This window comes from Sinocyclocheilus anshuiensis, unplaced genomic scaffold (assembly GCF_001515605.1).
Source record: "Sinocyclocheilus anshuiensis isolate Anshui unplaced genomic scaffold, SAMN03320099.WGS_v1.1 scaffold192, whole genome shotgun sequence".
In the NCBI taxonomy this organism is placed as follows: domain Eukaryota; kingdom Metazoa; phylum Chordata; class Actinopteri; order Cypriniformes; family Cyprinidae; genus Sinocyclocheilus; species Sinocyclocheilus anshuiensis.
The window spans coordinates 285,416-295,908 of NW_015554077.1; the positions used below are offsets into that span (position 1 = coordinate 285,416).

Here is a 10,493-nt window from a genome sequence, read left to right on the forward strand (position 1 = left end):
TAGTTTTTTTTTTTTCTTCTCCTGGCCATGTGGTGTAATATCAACATCTACCAACAGGGGCTTGATGGACCAAGCTAACCAGCAAAATCTTGACCTCTTGACCTGAACAGTCTGGTGAATCACATGACCAGCCAAGTAATATTTATTTTAGCTTGGTAAGACCTGTAAATAAGGACATTACTACAATGTACAAGTGCCATGAACACTGAAAAGCTTTTTTATTTATTTTTATTTTTTTTGGACTGGAAGAAAAGCATTTTCACTGAGATGCAGTTGCAGTCTTTTGAGAAGCTTTTGTTTAGTACTGTGCTTAGTACTGCACGGGGTATTTCCACGTATAGTGATATAGGTTAACGCTGTTAGATATGATTTAGTATTATTTGCTAGATGGAACCTCTACCTTGTGCAGTGGCGGAGCCAGGATGTTTTCATAGGGGTGGCCAAGGAGGGGCCAGCAACCAGTCTGGGGTGGCACAGAAATCTTCATTATTTCAATATAAAAATGTGTTTGACTATAATGTACTGGACTGTTTTAGTGCCTAAAACACAACTGAGTACAATTAATTTCTACTTAACTGTAATTGAGATATTTGTGAATTAGATCAAGTAATACTGAGTGAATATGACAATTTTTGTATTATTCCTCACCTCCAGGTATTTAATAAAGGGGCTCACTATAGCTTTATTGCTCATTCAGCTTCTCAAAACTCCCAAATGCTTGCCCTCCAACATTGCATACTTATGAATGAGACATGAGACAGTGATAAAAATGTGAAAACGGTAGGAAGTCAACAGTAGACATAAATAATAAAATGAGTTATTTTATGCATTTAAATGGTTTCATTTTTGCATATTTTCTAGTATAAGTGCACTGTGCTCACATTTATTTGTGCATTAAATTACAAATAAAAAATACATATCAGCTTGTGCCTTATATTGTGATCTCGAATTGCAGAATATATTTTAGTACATGCATTTGAGAGACATTCTTGTGTGCTGTGTATACATGCAGTTTGCAGCTTTAATCGCCTTTTTTGGTAATTTCATGATGCTGACGACAGAACTATGTATGCTCATAGTTTCTTGTGCAGGTTATTTATGATGAAGTGATATAGAGCGTGCGCCACATATTTGCGTACTGTTGAAGAGTGTGCGCCGTGAGCACATTAAAACGGCTGATTAGACAGGAAAGTGTGTTTTACTGACATAGTCTAACATCTCATCAGACCGCAGTTCACAGTTGTTCTACTGAAGCTCATTTGGCTGCTGTTGCTTTTCCACACTCGTTTGACTCGCGCCTGATGCTGAGGTGAAACTGAAGTGCGCGTCTGAAAATTCCAAGAGGGTCTGGCTGCAGCCTTGCACTTGCACTCTCAGACTTGCATTCTTAGACTTGCACTCTCAGGAGAAGGGTCTGGCTGCAGCCTCGCACTTGGAGAAGGGTCTGGCTGCAGCCTCGCACTTGCACTCTCAGACTTGTATTCTCAGACACTTGCGCTTCTGCTAGCGACGTCACTTGCAGGCTTTATTTTTTATTTTGTTTTATTTATTGATTAATTTAGTTTGAATCGCTCAACATTTTACAACAGTAGCCAGGTGGTGAAGACAAGAAAAAACGAAATTACAATGTCACTTGCAATCGCCACTTGCACTCTCCGATACCTGCGACATCACTTGCAATCGACACAAATGGTGCGTGTGGCCAATGGAGACAAGACGCTGTGGTGGTGATTAAACGATTAAAACTCATTTTATACTATAACATACAGGGTCCTGCAAGAAAAAGACAAGACCCACAAATCCGTGGCCACAGAACAGCAGAATATTTTAAAAAGTAACGTAAAAGTAACGTAACGCATTACTTTCCATAAAAAGTAACTAAGTAACGTAATTAGTTACTTTTTTATGGAGTAACGCAATATTGTAATGCATTACTTTTAAAAGTAACTTTCCCCAACACTGCATATAAGATACATAAATGTAGTTTAATTTGTCTACATTTGTACAAGGTTTTATTTTTTCAATTTTGCACCCTGTTTTGTCCCACTTCTCAAGAATGACTGAAATGCATTTCTTGTCAAGAAAAAAAAGGGAAAAAACTGCAGTTTTGAGTGGGGTGGCCAAGCTTTTGTCAGTGGTGGCCACGGCCAGGCTCCGCCCCTGACCTTGTGGTCCGCTGACTTCTGCAAGTTATTAATTTTTAAATATAAATTAATAATATATATTACGGTTGTTTTAAAAAGGAAAGTGAGAAAACAATTATTTACACAATGCAAGCAACATTTATTAGTAGGCCTAAATGTATTACCTTTCACTGAATTAATTTTAGTTTACAAAGTTTGTAATTAAACAAAGATGTTCCCCATTTTGAGGGCTGTTGCTGGTACCCTTTTCAGTTTTACTTGTGAGCAGATGTGTGGGAATGCATGTTTGTTTAATGTTTTCTCCTGTGGGGTAATACGCTTGTTTTTTTTATTTTTATTTTTTTTATTAATGAAAATAGAACAAATAACAAACAGAGCATAGCATAAGACAGTCAGTGCTATACAAAGTGTGACGTTAATTAGTAACGGGAACTGAAAATAATGTCATAATATTTTAAACGTTAATGACTTTTTGTTTTTTAACAATTTCAGAGAAGATATAAAACAATCAAATTCCACTAAAAATACCTTAAATATTGGGGATGAATTTAAGCATTTTTGTTTATGTATATAAAATTTTGCCAGCAATATGAATAAATTAACAATGTATTCAAGACCTTTGTTAACATTGTTTTCATAGTACACAATAATATTCTTTAAAGAAAAACAGTATTTATCCTTTACTAGATTAAAAATCAATTCTGCCAATTCCTTCCAAAAATTTTGGGTAATTTTACAATCAAAAAATAAATGTGATAACACCTCGTTCTCATTTTTACAAAAGGAGCATAAATCATCAATATCAGAGTATCTTGAAATTATTGATTTAAGAGGGTAGATGGTATGCAAAATTTTAAAATGTATTTCTTTAGTTTTGTTATTGATACAATATTTAAAGGGAGTTAACCAAGCAGTCTTCCAATTAATATTATCAATAATAGAGTTCCAAAAGAATTTTCCTCTAGGTGTTATTTTATTTTGTCTTTGGAAAACAGTACAAATATGTTTGTTATTGCATTTTTGATCAATCAGTTCAAGACCGTTTCAAATGAAGGTAACACTCTTGTTCGTTGATTTCTGTCATCATCACTGACATCAGACTACACAGCGGCAGCACAGAGCCGGTTCGTCTGTGACCCGCTTCTTCATCCGGCTGCTTCTCAACGGAACAACACACGGTGAGTGCTGCTCTTATACTCGTTCTCATGCTCTAAAGAATATGTTATGGCGTGTTTGTTTGCGCAAATATTTGGACGGAAACATATTACGAAGGTTTTTCTGTACACTTCGCTCGGGGGTTTTTGTTATTATTCACTATCATAGCAAAAAGACAACAACTTTTGCCTCTTCTTCCTTTTCTATCCTTATTACCTCTTAAGGGTGTTTTTCATTTGTATTATTTTTAAATCTCAAATTATGGTTGTCTCTTAAAAATTGTATGGGTAACAGCCTTCTTTTAAAACTTGGCAATTAAGATAAGCATTTTCACGTTTGTCCATGCTGGATATACACCCCGTAAGCAATCGCAATCTCTTCTTAATATACTTAAATGATTTCTAAGCAAATTCCCTTTTCGTGAAATTTTCATTTTATTTTGTGAGGAGGAGAAATAGAAAATGTATGAGAGTGCGTCTGTGCGGGCGCACCTGTGAGTGCACAAGCTTGATCATATCTTGATGTTCATAATTGTGTGTCTTGAATTGAGTGGGCAGCTGAGTTTGAAAGCATGCAATTATATATGAATTTCAATTAGACTCCAAATAAGGCTCTCTCTCTTTCTGCACACACAAAGAACTATAAAACTGTTAAAAATAAAAAAGATGTAAAATTAAAAATTAAAAAGCTAAGTTGCCTTATCACAGTGTGTGTGTGTGTGTGTATATATGTATGTGTGTGTGTGTGTGTGTGTGTGTGTGTGTGTGTGTGTGTGTTAAATACTTTTACAGCCAAATATTGTTACACTTATTAATTTGATCATTTATTTATTTGGCCACAGTTGCTGGAATGGTTAGTTTTTAGAAACTTTAAGTCATCATGTGGTCTTCTATTGTGTTATTATCAGTCCATTTTATGGTAATAAACATATTTTAATAGATCAAATAGGTAGATATAATTAACATGATATAATTTAATGACATGTACTGTTAGGTACTGTAACATATACAGGAACAAAAACACCATCCAGTAATAGGCTACTTATAACATCATCACCACCATCAACCACAGATTGCAGTTTTCTACAATAAATGTAACAAAAATGATTGTTACAGTCCTGCAAAAATGTGATTCTGTGACTTTAGAAGATTGTTTTAGATGCATTTTTTTTCTAGCCCCAATAAATGAATCTCATGCGGGCTGTATTGTCATACTAACACAGCTGCACAGCTTGTAAATATTCTTATTATTAATATGTTATTCTTGGTCATTCGTTTCCATCATTTGGTACTAATTTTTTTTTTTTACTTAAATGTTTTCAGCATTAGTGTAAACCTAAAGTGGTGCTTGGTATTTTCCAAATGTGTGTTCTAATTACAGAACCACACTCCTAAAGAATGATGTTTTTAAAGATGATACTTTATTGATCATGCCATACAGTGGGATCAAGACAGTGACTGCACAATGCTGAATGAATGTCAAAGAAGTCTGAATGACCTTCTGCTGATTCTTGCTGGAGGGCGATTGTTAAGAGAGAGCAGATGTACGCTCCAAATGTAGACCATCCTAAAAACTAAAAAGCTAAAACACTTCCAATCGTTTCGGCTATTAAGAGACCCCAAAGCAGATCAATAAAGACCTTTGTGTGATTTGTTCTCCAGCCTCCATCTCCTGCTGGCTAACTGGGAATCAGTCTTTGAGGAACACTGGAGACAGCTGGTCTATTGCTTAACAAATGAGACACTGTCTTTCTCTCCCGCTTATCTTGTACGGAAACTGCTTTGACTCTACAGAGACCTTTCCGTGTGGACCAATTTTACGGTTGATGTCATATGGCGTGGTTCTCCACGTTCCCTTCTTTTTGTTGTCTTCACACGTCACAACATGCCTATAAAGACTGCGCGCCCGCTCAGTAGTATGTGCTTGTGCGTCTGACTGTTTTTGGGACAGGATGAAGGAGGTTTCCCTGCTGTGAGGATGAAGAGCATTCTGCCAGGATGCTCAGAAGATAAGGAGACACATTGCAGGGAGCCAGTTGTGATACTGCGAAACAAAAGCGATATTTGATGGAGCACCACGTGTTACAAGCAGTCACATTGGAGACAGCATCTCTCTCTATCTTTCCCTCAGCTCTCTTGGCACCAGATGGATCCTCCTTATGGCAGTTTTAACACTTAGCCTGTTGTTACGCGTTTTGTGTCCTTGACACTTTTAGAGCTGCCAAAACGAACAATGTGAGGTGTGAAATTGCTGAAACTGTTTTTCAAGAGATGGGTGCTCTCATTTGTGTAGATGGGTTTATTTCCATCTTTTGAAGCATTCTTTTGTTTGATTTTTGTCATTTTAGGAGGCTGCCTGTGAAATCTTAAAGGGGTCATATGATGCGATTTCAAGTTTTCCTTTCTCTTTGGAGTGTTACAAGCTGTTCGTGAATAGATAAGATCCCTGAAGTTGCAAAGACTAAAGTCTCAAAACCAAAGAGATATTCTTTATCAAAGTTAAGACTCTGCCACGCCCCCCTAAAACGGCTCGTTCTAACACGCCCCCACATATCTAGGTCACTATGTGGGAATATTTGCATAATGCGCCCAAATGTGCACGCAAAGAAAGAAGGCGTGGTTTCAGTAACCGCAGTTAGTGTTGAAGCAGCCATGTCAGGGAGACGCTGTGTGTTTCTAGGCGAAAGCAAAAGCACTTTATTTGGCCTTCCGAAAGTAGATGCATTTAGGAATCTTTAAGATCACTTACAACAGAACAGCAATGCATTTTGATCTTTAAAAAAGCATCATATGACCCCTTTAATGTTTCATCCAACCTTATCTTAGATTCTCAGAGCAAGATTGGAACGATGCAATTTGCAAAGCTAAGCACTTGTTTATTCCCTCTGATTGATCTTAGTCACATATAATGTGCTTTTACAGACTGACACACCAGCAGTGCAATATCTGACTTCCATTAAAAAGAAATTGTGGCGAAGCAATACCCTTTAACTGAATGGAGTATGACATTGTACTTATGATATTTGTATTACAGTGACATTATTGGTGCCTGTTTTTCTGTCTTTCCACATTTAGTCCAAAGATTATGGTTGGTTTAATACTAAAGTTTTGGTTTTGGTACACGTCCCTGTGCCTCAGTATTGATACTAAATCAATATCTCAATACAAAACGACAGTAGGTAAACTGTTAAATATGCATGATAATGGACACAATTACTAATCGAATGATTTAAATGCTGTCATATAGGCAGATAAAGTTAATCTTTAAATCAGGGTCATAGAATGAACAACTAATGACCTTAAAAGCCAATAAAACCTATTCAATAACTCAGTAATAAAACAAATAAATATCAATTTATAATCAAATTATCAAGGTATATCTCAGCATATTTTCCAGTTATATTCCAGAACTTAAAATATATTGTAATTAAAGGGAAAACAACAAATAATTCAATTAACAATGAGCTCAAATGCTCCCAAATTAGACAGAAAGCCAAACTCCAGCATTTGCTTTCATGTCCTTTCACTTTGCATGAAGTGCTGAACTGTGCTAAGCAAAAAATTCAAAATTTGAGATTTATACATCATCTGAAAACGGAATAAATACGCTTTCCACTGATCTATGGTTTGTTAGGATAGGACAATATTTGGTAGAGATACAACTATTTGAATATCTGGAATCTGAGTGTGCAAAAAAATCAAAATATTGAGAAAATTGCCTTTAAAGTTGTCCAAATGAAGTTCTTAGCAATGCATATTACTAATCAAAAATTAAGTTTTGATATATTTACGGTAGGAAATTTACAAAATATCTTCATGGAACATGATCTTTAGTTAATATCCTAATGATTTTTGGCATAAAAGAAAAATCTATAATTTTGACCCATACAATGTATTTTTGGCTATTGCTACAAATATACCCCAGCGACTTAAGACTGGTTTTGTGCTCCAGGGTCACATATAAGTCAAGTCTCCCATGTTCTTTGCCTGAGCAGCGCTGTTTGTAAGATGCTGCCTTTTGTAGGCATTAGTCAGCAAGGCAGCTCTCTAGGTTTTGTAGCAGAATATCTTTGATGCTTCTCAATAATGCCAGCCTTTATTGATGATTGTCTTCACAGTCTGACAGATTTGGTGGGTGTGAAATTTTGTGGGTGTGAATCGGCCGTGGGCAGCATCCCCTCATATTATTTGGAGTGCAGCTAATTGCTTCTACGCACCAAACATGACCCGATCCTAAACATCATAACTAAGGTAGACCTACATATGATTCCCGGAATAGAAAGCAATTAGAGTTAGCTGATATTGACTGAGAAAATGTCCTCTGTGTCCCGTATGTGGTCTGTACTCACCTCATTCAGCATCAGAAAACTCACAAAAAGATATAACCTCCTTAGATCTTCCAGTTGAGAAAGTATGTATAGAGAAAAAGCTTCAAGCTTTCATCCTGTTGAAAAGCTTTTTTTTGTTTTGTTGTTGTTCTGCTTTCTGGAGGTAGCAGGGGTGCAACAGATGGCTTATGAAGCCCCAGATCTCAGCAGGAGGAGATGTTGAAGACCTCACAGTGGAAGCTCTCCCTTCTCTTGAGATGTCAGTGAGTTCATTAGTGAGCTCCACATTCCTTTCAAACTTTTGCACAATATCATCCAAGTCGCTTGTGGAGGCTTTTATCAGTTCTTCACACAGTAGTAGGATCTGAAGTTCCTGAACACCATGTTGTTCTCACACATACCCTCTGTGGTAACTCCACCGCCTTGCTGTTTTCTTTCTGGGATTTTTTTTTCATTCTCTTTCTGGGTCTGGGTCTCGTTGTCTTTTACTGAATTTCCAGCACCATGCTGGACTCTTTGCTGAATATCTTATATCATCTAAACTTGCCTGCTGTTATTCCACAAACAGCAGAAGTACTACCACATGAATCCACGGAGACCTCTGACTATACTTCTATGTGTTGTTGTATCTCATATGTATGTGTCTGACACTGAAGCATGTGTTTGTGGTTTGTTTTTGTGATACTACAGAGGACTATCTGTTGGTTATTGGAATGTGCGTCCAGTATGTGTATTTGATTAGCCTATTTCTGTTGGATGGACTGGAAATAGCAAAGAAATTGAATTTAAAAAATATATTTAAGATATACTTTAGCTTAGTGATTTTGAACAAACTTTTTTGTCAGCTGAACACTTTTAAACTGAAATATTTACTTGATCTATACACTGGAGATTTTATGTTAATATTCATATATAATAAGTTATATTATTTATTAATATAATATTATAATAATATAATATAATAAGTTAATTACATATTCACATGTTCAAGATTTTTTAATGTCCGTCACATGACATGCACGTAAAGAAATAAATGATTTTAAGTGTTTTATTTAAATTTTTACAATTATTTACTTTAACTTTAAATTGTATGATTTAAAGAATTATTAGGCAAGGCAAGTTTATTTATATAGCACATTTCATACACAATGGTAATTCAAAGTGCTTTACATAAAAGTAAGTAAAATAATCATAAAAAATAATCACAACAATAAAACAAGGAATTTAAAAACTTTTAAAATGATTTAAAAATTTATTTAAAATGAATTTAAAACAGTTAAAAATAGGAAAAGATTATACATAAAATACAGTCCAATCAGTTCGGACGTAACACAGTGCCCATTCACTAAATGCACAGCTAAACAGATGAGTTTTGAGTCTAGATTTAAATGTGACTAATGTTTTAGCACATCTGATCTCTTCTGGAAACTGATTCCAACTGCGGGCGGCAAAATAGCTAAAAGCAGATTCCCTTGTTTTGTGTGAACCCTTGGTATTTCTAACTGACTCGATCCTAATGATCTGAGTGGTCTGTTAGGTTTATATTCAGTGAACATATCTGCAATGTATTTAGGTCCTAGGCCATTGAGTGATATATAAACAAGTAAAAGTACTTTAAAATCAATCCTAAATATAACTGGAAGCCAGTGTAAAGAATGCTGATTTAGTTACTGCTTTGACATGACTGCTGAAACTAAGGTCCGTCTCCAGAATCACACTAAGATTCTTGATTTGATTTTTAGTTGCTTGACCCCTAGAGTCAAGGTATGCATTCACTTTGAGAACTTCATCTTTGTTTCCAAATGCAATAACTTCAGTTTTCTCCTTGTTTAAATGAAGAAAGTTTTGGTACATCCAAATGTTAATTTCATCAATGCATTGGCAGAGGGAGTCAATGGGGCTGTAGATATTTGGCGATAAGGCTAGTTAAATCTGGGTATCATCTACATAGCTGAATTTGGTTCTTTCTCATTATTTGACTTAGTGGGAGCATATACAGGCTAAACAAGAGCGGTGCAAGAATTGAGCATTGTGGGACTCCGCATGTCATGGACGTCCACTTAGAGTTATGCTCTCCTATACTCACATAATAACCTCGACCTGAACCATTTGAGTACCATCCCAGAAAGCCCGATCCAGTTTTCCAGTCTTTGTTCCTGTCTCTAGAAGTATGTTATGATCGACAGTGTCAAACGCAGCACTGAGATCTAGTAGTACCAGCACTGATATTTTGCCAGAATCAGAATTTAAGCGAATATCATTTATTATCTTAATGAGCGCTGTCTCTGTGATGCGGTCGGAAACCAGATTGAAAATTGTCCAGGTATCCATTTGAGTTTAAGTAGTTGTTCAGCTGATTAAAAACTACCTTTTCAATAATCTCTTTTTCAGAAGGGGTTTAACAACTGCAGTTTTCAGGGAGTTTGGAAAAGTCCCAGAAAGAAGTGAGGTGTTCACCACTTCTAAGAGATCGGCTTCTAAACAGTTTAGCACCCTTTTAAAAAATATGTGGGAAGTGTGTCAAGATAGCAGGTTGACAATTTAAGGTGCTGTACTATTTCTTCCAAAGTTTTGCTATCAATTGCTTCAAAAACAGACATAGTAACTTCTTTTTTAAATTGCGGTTGAATCTGTCTGACCTCTGCATAACTTGAGGATGTGCTAATCGCCTTAATCGCCTATGATTAGCTTTTCATCAACTCACACATCACTATTATTATTATTAAGCATATTATTATTGCTATTATTGCTCGTGATATGAACATTTAACTATTAAAGGGGTCATATGGTGCGATTTAAATTTTTCCTTTCTCTTTGGAGTGTTACAAGCTCTTGGTGCATAAAGAAGATCTGTAAAGTTGCAAAGA

The 10,493-nt window shown here is 35.8% G+C and overlaps 1 protein-coding gene across 3 annotated transcripts in view; it reads left to right on the plus strand.

Annotated features, from left to right (window-relative positions):
* The first annotated feature begins 3,261 nt into the window (after positions 1-3,261).
* The window catches only part of LOC107669000 (draxin-like), a 38,526-nt gene continuing 31,294 nt past the window's right edge, over positions 3,262-10,493 (plus strand). For all 3 annotated transcript variants that reach the window (XM_016461089.1, XM_016461090.1, XM_016461091.1), the window contains exon 1: positions 3,262-3,322. The gene's annotated coding sequence lies outside the window, so the exon portion shown is untranslated. The remainder of the gene's footprint in view (positions 3,323-10,493) is intronic.